At 37.9% G+C, this 7,035-nt stretch overlaps 1 long non-coding RNA gene across 2 annotated transcripts; it reads left to right on the top strand.

The window, feature by feature from the left end:
• Nucleotides 1-1,771: 1,771 nt before the first annotated feature.
• Nucleotides 1,772-3,074, top strand: LOC133708575 (uncharacterized). 2 transcript variants are annotated; one of them, XR_009845899.1, is made up of 4 exons: nt 1,772-1,961; nt 2,074-2,198; nt 2,643-2,880; nt 2,951-3,074. It is a non-coding gene; the product is annotated as an uncharacterized LOC133708575 (long non-coding RNA). The 2 variants fall into 2 exon arrangements; XR_009845898.1 differs by having other exon boundaries at nt 1,772-1,907.
• The last annotated feature ends 3,961 nt before the right edge of the window (nt 3,075-7,035 follow it).

Genomic DNA, 7,035 nt, shown 5'->3' on the forward strand with positions numbered 1-7,035 from the left:
TGGAACACAAGGAATAACGTTCGAAACCCTAAATCGAACTAAAATTACCAAAGTGACGCCAATTGAGGCGAAACCACATTCGAGACCACCCAATGTCTCAGGAATACTTCTACGATCGATATGTCAAAATCACAAGTCGATCGGACACTCAAATCCTCACGGATCGAATCATCCAACGGTCTGAAACCGTAAAAATCACAATATAATCATACGATCTCCAAAAATTGCATATTATATATCGGAATGGTCCTATCTACAACTTTCGTGAAGGAAGTTTTCGGAGAATCTCAACGTATCAAAAGTCAACCTTGAACCCCCCCTAAATCCACACTTTTCGAATAAAATTTCGTCTGAAACACTTCCGCTCCGTCCACGAGCCATGAAACCGTCCAATAACCATAAAATCAATTCCGAAAAATCCTCGGAAAATAAATTACGAATTTCCGGGTCATCACACTAGCACCCTAACATTTCCACTTATATAATCTTTTCCTTTTCGTTATTATCGCATTTTATTTTATTTACTATTGGTTAATTAGGATATGAAATTATGATTTTCAGTGACAATTTCTAACTCATTGTAAATAACCACCACTAGGCTTTTAGTTTTAATTTGGCTTTGGTGAAAACCAAAACCGAGCATTGCTAAGGTTTGGTGCCCTAGATTAGCGTTTTTATTTATTTATTTTCTTTTCTTTTGTTTGCTTAGTGACTCTAACTCCGAGTACCCAAAAATTGTAGGTTAGCCACTAATACCCGTGGTATGATAATCTTGGGCACAATATTTCTCTATCTTGACAACGATACGTAGACTTGCGTAAATGTTTATCAAGTCAGTCCTCAGTATTATCGTTGTAGGGTATAGTGATCACCCTCACCTTAGTCACCTGGATGATTTTAAAGCAAATGGTTTAGTAATAATGAATATAATACCTACAATAATATTTGTGAAAAAGTGTGTATTGTCTTTTCTTTTCCTTATTTTAATGGAGGTCTAGATATCAAATGTACGTGGAAGTTTGAATATAATTAAGCACTCTTATTTTAATGGTGTGTCTATGTATAATCTAATTTAATCAAAAGGATAGGATGTCAATTCTAACAAATGAATATTTATGCAGAGTAATGCTCTAAAACTAACGTATTAGCTTCATGATTGATAAGAAATTATATGATCCAACATAATATTACTTCATGTACCAAATAGTCCTTTGTTATACATTAGGTACCAAGTTATCCAAGTGGTGATACTCCAGGCACCATAGAAGGTATTTACTCTTTTTATTTATCCAAAATACTCTTTATAACATAATATATAGGGCTGGCATTAATCAACCGATCCAAACCAGCCAACCGAGTCCGTCCCGAACCAAGCTTGTCGGTTACCGACAATCTCGGTTACCAAACTTGTGGTACGGTATAACCGAATCGAGAGGGTTTAGTTGGTACGGTAGCGGTATTGAATACACCAGAAATACGGTATACCGTACCGTACCACATATTTAATATAATATTTAATTATTTTAAATATTTCTTATATAATCAATCATAGTCGTTGATTTTCTTCAGTTTTATTCCATATTAACTAACAACCATTAGATTAAAACTTTCCAAACCTTAATCCCTCAGTTCTTCTCTCAGTCTCTCGACCACTCTCTCAGTCTCTCTCTCTCGAACCCGAGCGAGGTTCTGACTTCTGAGCCTCTCAAACTCACTTTCCAAACCCTAATCCCTAATCCCTCAGCCCCTCTCACGACCACTCCCTCAATCTCTCTCTCTCTCGAACCCGTGCGTGGTTCTGAGCCTCTCAAAATCTTCGAAGAATCAAATCTTTCGACCCATTCGATTTCATCTGACGTCAAATCGATTCGATTCACATCAGTCGAACAATTGCTGCAGTACTGCTGGTGAGTACGACCTTCAATGGTTTTGGATTAGAAGCTTTGGATTGTTGAGTTGAGGTTCGATCTACCCAATTTTAGTAATTCGATCTTGGATATGTTATATATTATCTTGAGATTTACCAATTTGTTATGGGTTTTCATGGTTTTTCTTTTGTACTTGGAGGAGCAGGAGCACCGAGGACTAAGTTTGATGTTTGAGGGAGAAGAAGGCAAAGTCAAATCAATTGAAGGACTAAGTTTGTGGCTCTCGATGGTGGAACTCTGAATTGTAAGCAAGACTCTATTCAATTGAAGGTATAATTCGATATATGTATAATTCTCTGTTTGAATTTTCATGACTATGTGTTGTTCTCTTTGTAAGAGCTTTTATCTGAGTAAGAGTTGCAGAGCATTTTAAATGGAATACAAATGAATTAGAAAATGACAACATACACAAGACTCATTTACAATTTTACATGCACCACAGCATTTTAAAAAAATTCTCCACTTTTGGGACAATTTCATTTTGGTCCGAGTTTCCCTACTTTATATGTTGCTTTTCTTGTTTGGTCTAACATGCTCTATTTGGAGTTTCTAATCCAGAATCTTGGTTCTATTGTTGCTTGTACTGTTGCATTATTCTATTACATTATCAAAAGCTTTCTTTCGGAAGCAGCAGTTTACAATAAAGCTTTTTATGGTGACCCAATTTTTGTTCCAATTTGTTATCATTTTAAGTCAGCTCATTATAATTTTCAGGTGTTCCATTCTCAACAATTCAAGAAATCTTACAATCAAGGCCGGCTTAGAACTGGAGCAACGTAGGAGCACTGCCAGCATTCTTATTCTTTTCAACTAAAATGGATTTGCAGAAACTTCGAGTCTTTGAGTGAGGCAGGGAGCACAACAAGCAAATATTAAGTGACGATGAGATGAAATTTGAGTCTTTGAATACTTTGTTTTCAACTATTGTCCACTTAGTTATTGTATCATTTGTGTGAACTGTAAGTGATGATATGAAGTGATGATGAGATGAACTGTAAGTGATGATATGAAGTGATGATGAGATGAACTGTAAGTGATGATATGAAGTGATGAACTGATGATGAGATGAACTGTAAGTGATGAACTGAAGTTGATGTGAAAGACTGAGAGTTATTTGCTTTTTTTTCATTTGCTTATGGTCTGGGCCTTTAAATTCATATGATTATATGAGTTTTTCAGTTGTTGACAGGTTTGGGCTTTAAAATTTTCATTTGGGCCGTAGCTGAAAGATGGCCCAATCTTAAACTCGGTTGGAGGCCCAACCAACCGATACTCTCGGTATACCGAGAAGTTGGTATACCAACTTTTGTGGCCGGTAATGGTAGCTCATTTTGTGTACCAATAAGCTCCGGTACGATAGGTGGTTTTGGGCTTGAAGGTCCGGTACCGTACCGAACCAAGCCCTAATAATATATCAAAAATGAGCCAAGATAACTACAAAGACATGTTGTAGAAGCTTGGTCTTTCGTCCAAATGGATTAATATGGTAATGAGTTGTATCACTATAGTTAGGTATGCTATTCTTGTACGTGGTCAATCTTCTTATAAACTATACCCAACTAGAGGCATCAGACAAGGAAACCCTCTATTACCAAACCTATTGATTACACAAATGAAAATGCGTATAATTATATCTAAAATACTATGAGTGAGCTAACTCTCAAGTAAATTAATATGTAATTAACGTATTTTTATTTATTTTGTAGAAAATAAGCGGAGTTGTAGAAACGAGATAAAATATGGTGAAATTTGTGCAAATTGGAGTATTTTGACAGAAGGATGAAATAGTCAATGTGGGTAAACAGTGGTCAGTGCCATCAAAGGAGTAGAATTCAATTGCCTCTAATAATATTGCGGAAGTGCATTGAGAAGAAAGAAGAAAGAAGAAGAATGAGAATAGGAAAAGAGAAAGAATTAACCCAAAAAAAGAAGAAGGAATTATGACGTCAGATGATGTCATCCATATTTAATCATGTTCGATTCAGATCATTTTTTCCTTCACCCACACCCACACCCACCTTCTTCCTTTTCTTTCTTCTCTTGTTTTATTTTCCTTCTTCTTTTGTAGTACCCCAGAAATTCGTTATTAATTTTTGATGATTTTTCAGAAAGTATTAAGTTGATTGTTTAGGACAATTTCGTGGTTCGAGGATGGAATGGAAGTGTTTTGGACGAATAATTACTCGAAACAATTTATTTTAGAGGAGTCAAGGAGTTGACTTTTTATTCGTTGAGTTTCTCTGAAAACATCCTTCAAGAAACTCTTAGAGCGCGTCGATACAAATTCATGGACATGCGGCACGCGTAAATCGGAGTTCGTACGAGAAAGTTATGGTCAGTGGAAAAGTATACTATTTTTGGAAATTACTATAAATAGGGGTTTCTTATTTTGGAAAAATCACAATTATTATTTTCGGAAAGTTTCCTTTTTTGGAAACCCATTCTCTCCATTCTCTCACTTCAAAAACCCTAGGATCCGCCAGAAACAGTCCGACCGACCCGACTTTTCTAGCCGATTCCGGAGTCCTCCGGCCATGACACAGACCCAAATCGCTTCTACTCCACACTCCGGTCCTTCCTACGGTGGTGGCTTGCACCGATTCTCATCCACGACGGTGGATCAAAGCTTAAAAGTCAGGCAGTGGCGGACCCGGTTGGTTCTCCGTGCTCCGGCAACAGCAGAGCATGAAATTGGCCGCGTTTTGCTCCTGGCAGTGTCCTCTTTCGATCGTTGGTGGTGGTGTTGAGCGATTTGAACCAGAGGAGCTTCAACTCTAGGTGAACAGTGTATTTCGGCTTTAGAGCTTGATTCCGGCCGAACCGGCCAAAACCCTAGGTATTAAAGTTGATCCTAGTAGTGTAAACTCCATTTTGGACTGTTGGATTGAGCTGGTATTGATTTTGGTTCGGCGGCGTGTGGGGCTCACGTGCAGCCGCCTGTGGCGGCGCGTCTGGCCATGTTTGGGGAAGTTTCTTTCACCAGTATCATCTACTCGTCGACTCAAGCGTTTTGATATATGGTTTGTAACTTTTGGAGATCATTGGAAATGTTAGGGTTTTCCTGTAATTTCGATTATCTTAGTTTTCGATCCGTGAGGATCCGACAGTTGGATCGACTTGTCGTTTTGACATATGGATCGTAGGAGTGTTCTTGAGACTTTGGGTGGTCTAGGATGAAGTTTCATCACTATTGATGTGGTAATCGGGCTTTAGTTCTCGTTATTCGAACTTGAGGATCGGGGAATCTTCTGTTGGATTTTGGTAACATTTTGGGTCTAGTACTACTCGCTTAATGTTTTGGTATTTATACCGTGGATCTAAAGACTGAGAGTTTGAAGATCGGGGGTCACAGATTGTGATCGGGATTGTTGTAACATTTTGGGTCCAGTGCGACTCCTTAATGTTTTGATATTTATACCGGGGATCTCAAGACTGAGAGTTTGAAGATTGGGGGTCATAGATTGTGATCGGGATTGGTGTAACATTTTGGATCCAGTGCGACACGCTTAATGTTTTGGTATTTACATCGGGGATCTAAACACAGAGAGTCTGATGATCGGAGGTCACAGATTGTGATCGGGGGTCACAAATGGTGACCAAGGCATGTTATCGGGAACCAAGCCTTGGCCGGGTAATTGGTTACGATCAGTTAGAGCTGTAGTCTGCTTGCCGAGTTTTGTTGTATCTTATGGGTATAATAGTGAGGTTACTTGGGACTCATGAGTACGAGTTTTCAAAAGAGAGTCTTGAGTATATTATTTATTTTATTGTCCATGAATGATGGGGTTTTTCATATTTAATTGTCGGAGTTTTAATTAATATGATTTTGTCACAATGTGACACTTGTTTTCCTTATAAGTAACTTTCGAAAGAAATCATGTGTGAGTTGTTTTTGTGAGTTGCTTCCCCAAATGTGTGGTTTTGTCGTGATTGTGTGAGTCGTTTTCTTAAATGGAATGGGTGGTTTTCTTGTGATTGGTGTGAGTTGTTTTGATTGTTGTATTTGGGCTTACTCATACAAGCTTTCATAAGCTGATCGGATTTGTCTGTTGCAACCCGATGCACTATTCAATGGTGTAGGAATTAATCCTACATGTCAGGCTAATCGCGGGTGAATTGAAGATGAGATCTAGTGGTAGCTGTACGGGTAGGAAGCTAATTTTGTGGCTTTATTGTTGTTAAGACTTCCTCTGTGTAGTAAGCTCTGTGGAGCATTTACTTATTATTTTGTTATGCAGCTTAATTCGTAAACTTGTGTAATGTAATATTTGACTCTACGGAGCGGGTCTATATTAACATTGTGTGTTCAGGGCATCAGTATGTACTTGGTTTAAAAGGAAAAAGTTTTCCAGGTATTTTGTATTGATGACTGAACCATTCGCGTCCAGTATAATTGTGAGATTATCTTGATTATGAATCGTTTTAAAAATCGGGGTGTGGCATCTTTTTCTTTGTGGCACGTGCAGCTAGCTTATCCATAATTTTATCTCTTCTTCTGCTTTCAACCACACACGAGACATTAATTGCACATCTACTAACTTGGAATGAGAATAAATCATGAATCGGAGACAAGTGGAATGGGAGAAGAAATGAATCGGTATGAGAATATTTTATTTCCATTATGCTGTCTACTTACCATGTAGAATTAGAATAAGAATGAAATTGATTACGATTGATGTTGTTTACTTATGTTTAGGAATCGGAATTGAACTACTTCAATTATTAGAATACCTCTTGAAAAAGAAAAAGAAAAAAGACAGTTATACGATTTCAAATACACCTCATAAATCGACAAACTGGAAGTCTGACCCAATGAGACGGTGGACAACTCGTCGGCGCCGCCGCAATGTAGCCAGTGCATCCTCTCTGAAAAAGCAACCGGCTTCTGCTATCCTCGTCAGCTCCTTCTTGGTTTCTCAAAGGGCAGTCCTTTTTGTTTGGGTCCCCAAAAAGTTCAAGTCTTTTATGTTGATGTGATTCTCTTTGCTTTGTTTTTATGCTTCAGAAGGAGTTGATTTGATGTCTCTCATGGTATTTAAGCTTTCTCCCAATCTATTATTCATTCATTTTGATATTTTCATGGTGATTTTGATGCTGGAATCTTTCT

Source organism: Rosa rugosa, chromosome 5 (genome assembly GCF_958449725.1).
Source record: "Rosa rugosa chromosome 5, drRosRugo1.1, whole genome shotgun sequence".
Taxonomy (NCBI): domain Eukaryota; kingdom Viridiplantae; phylum Streptophyta; class Magnoliopsida; order Rosales; family Rosaceae; genus Rosa; species Rosa rugosa.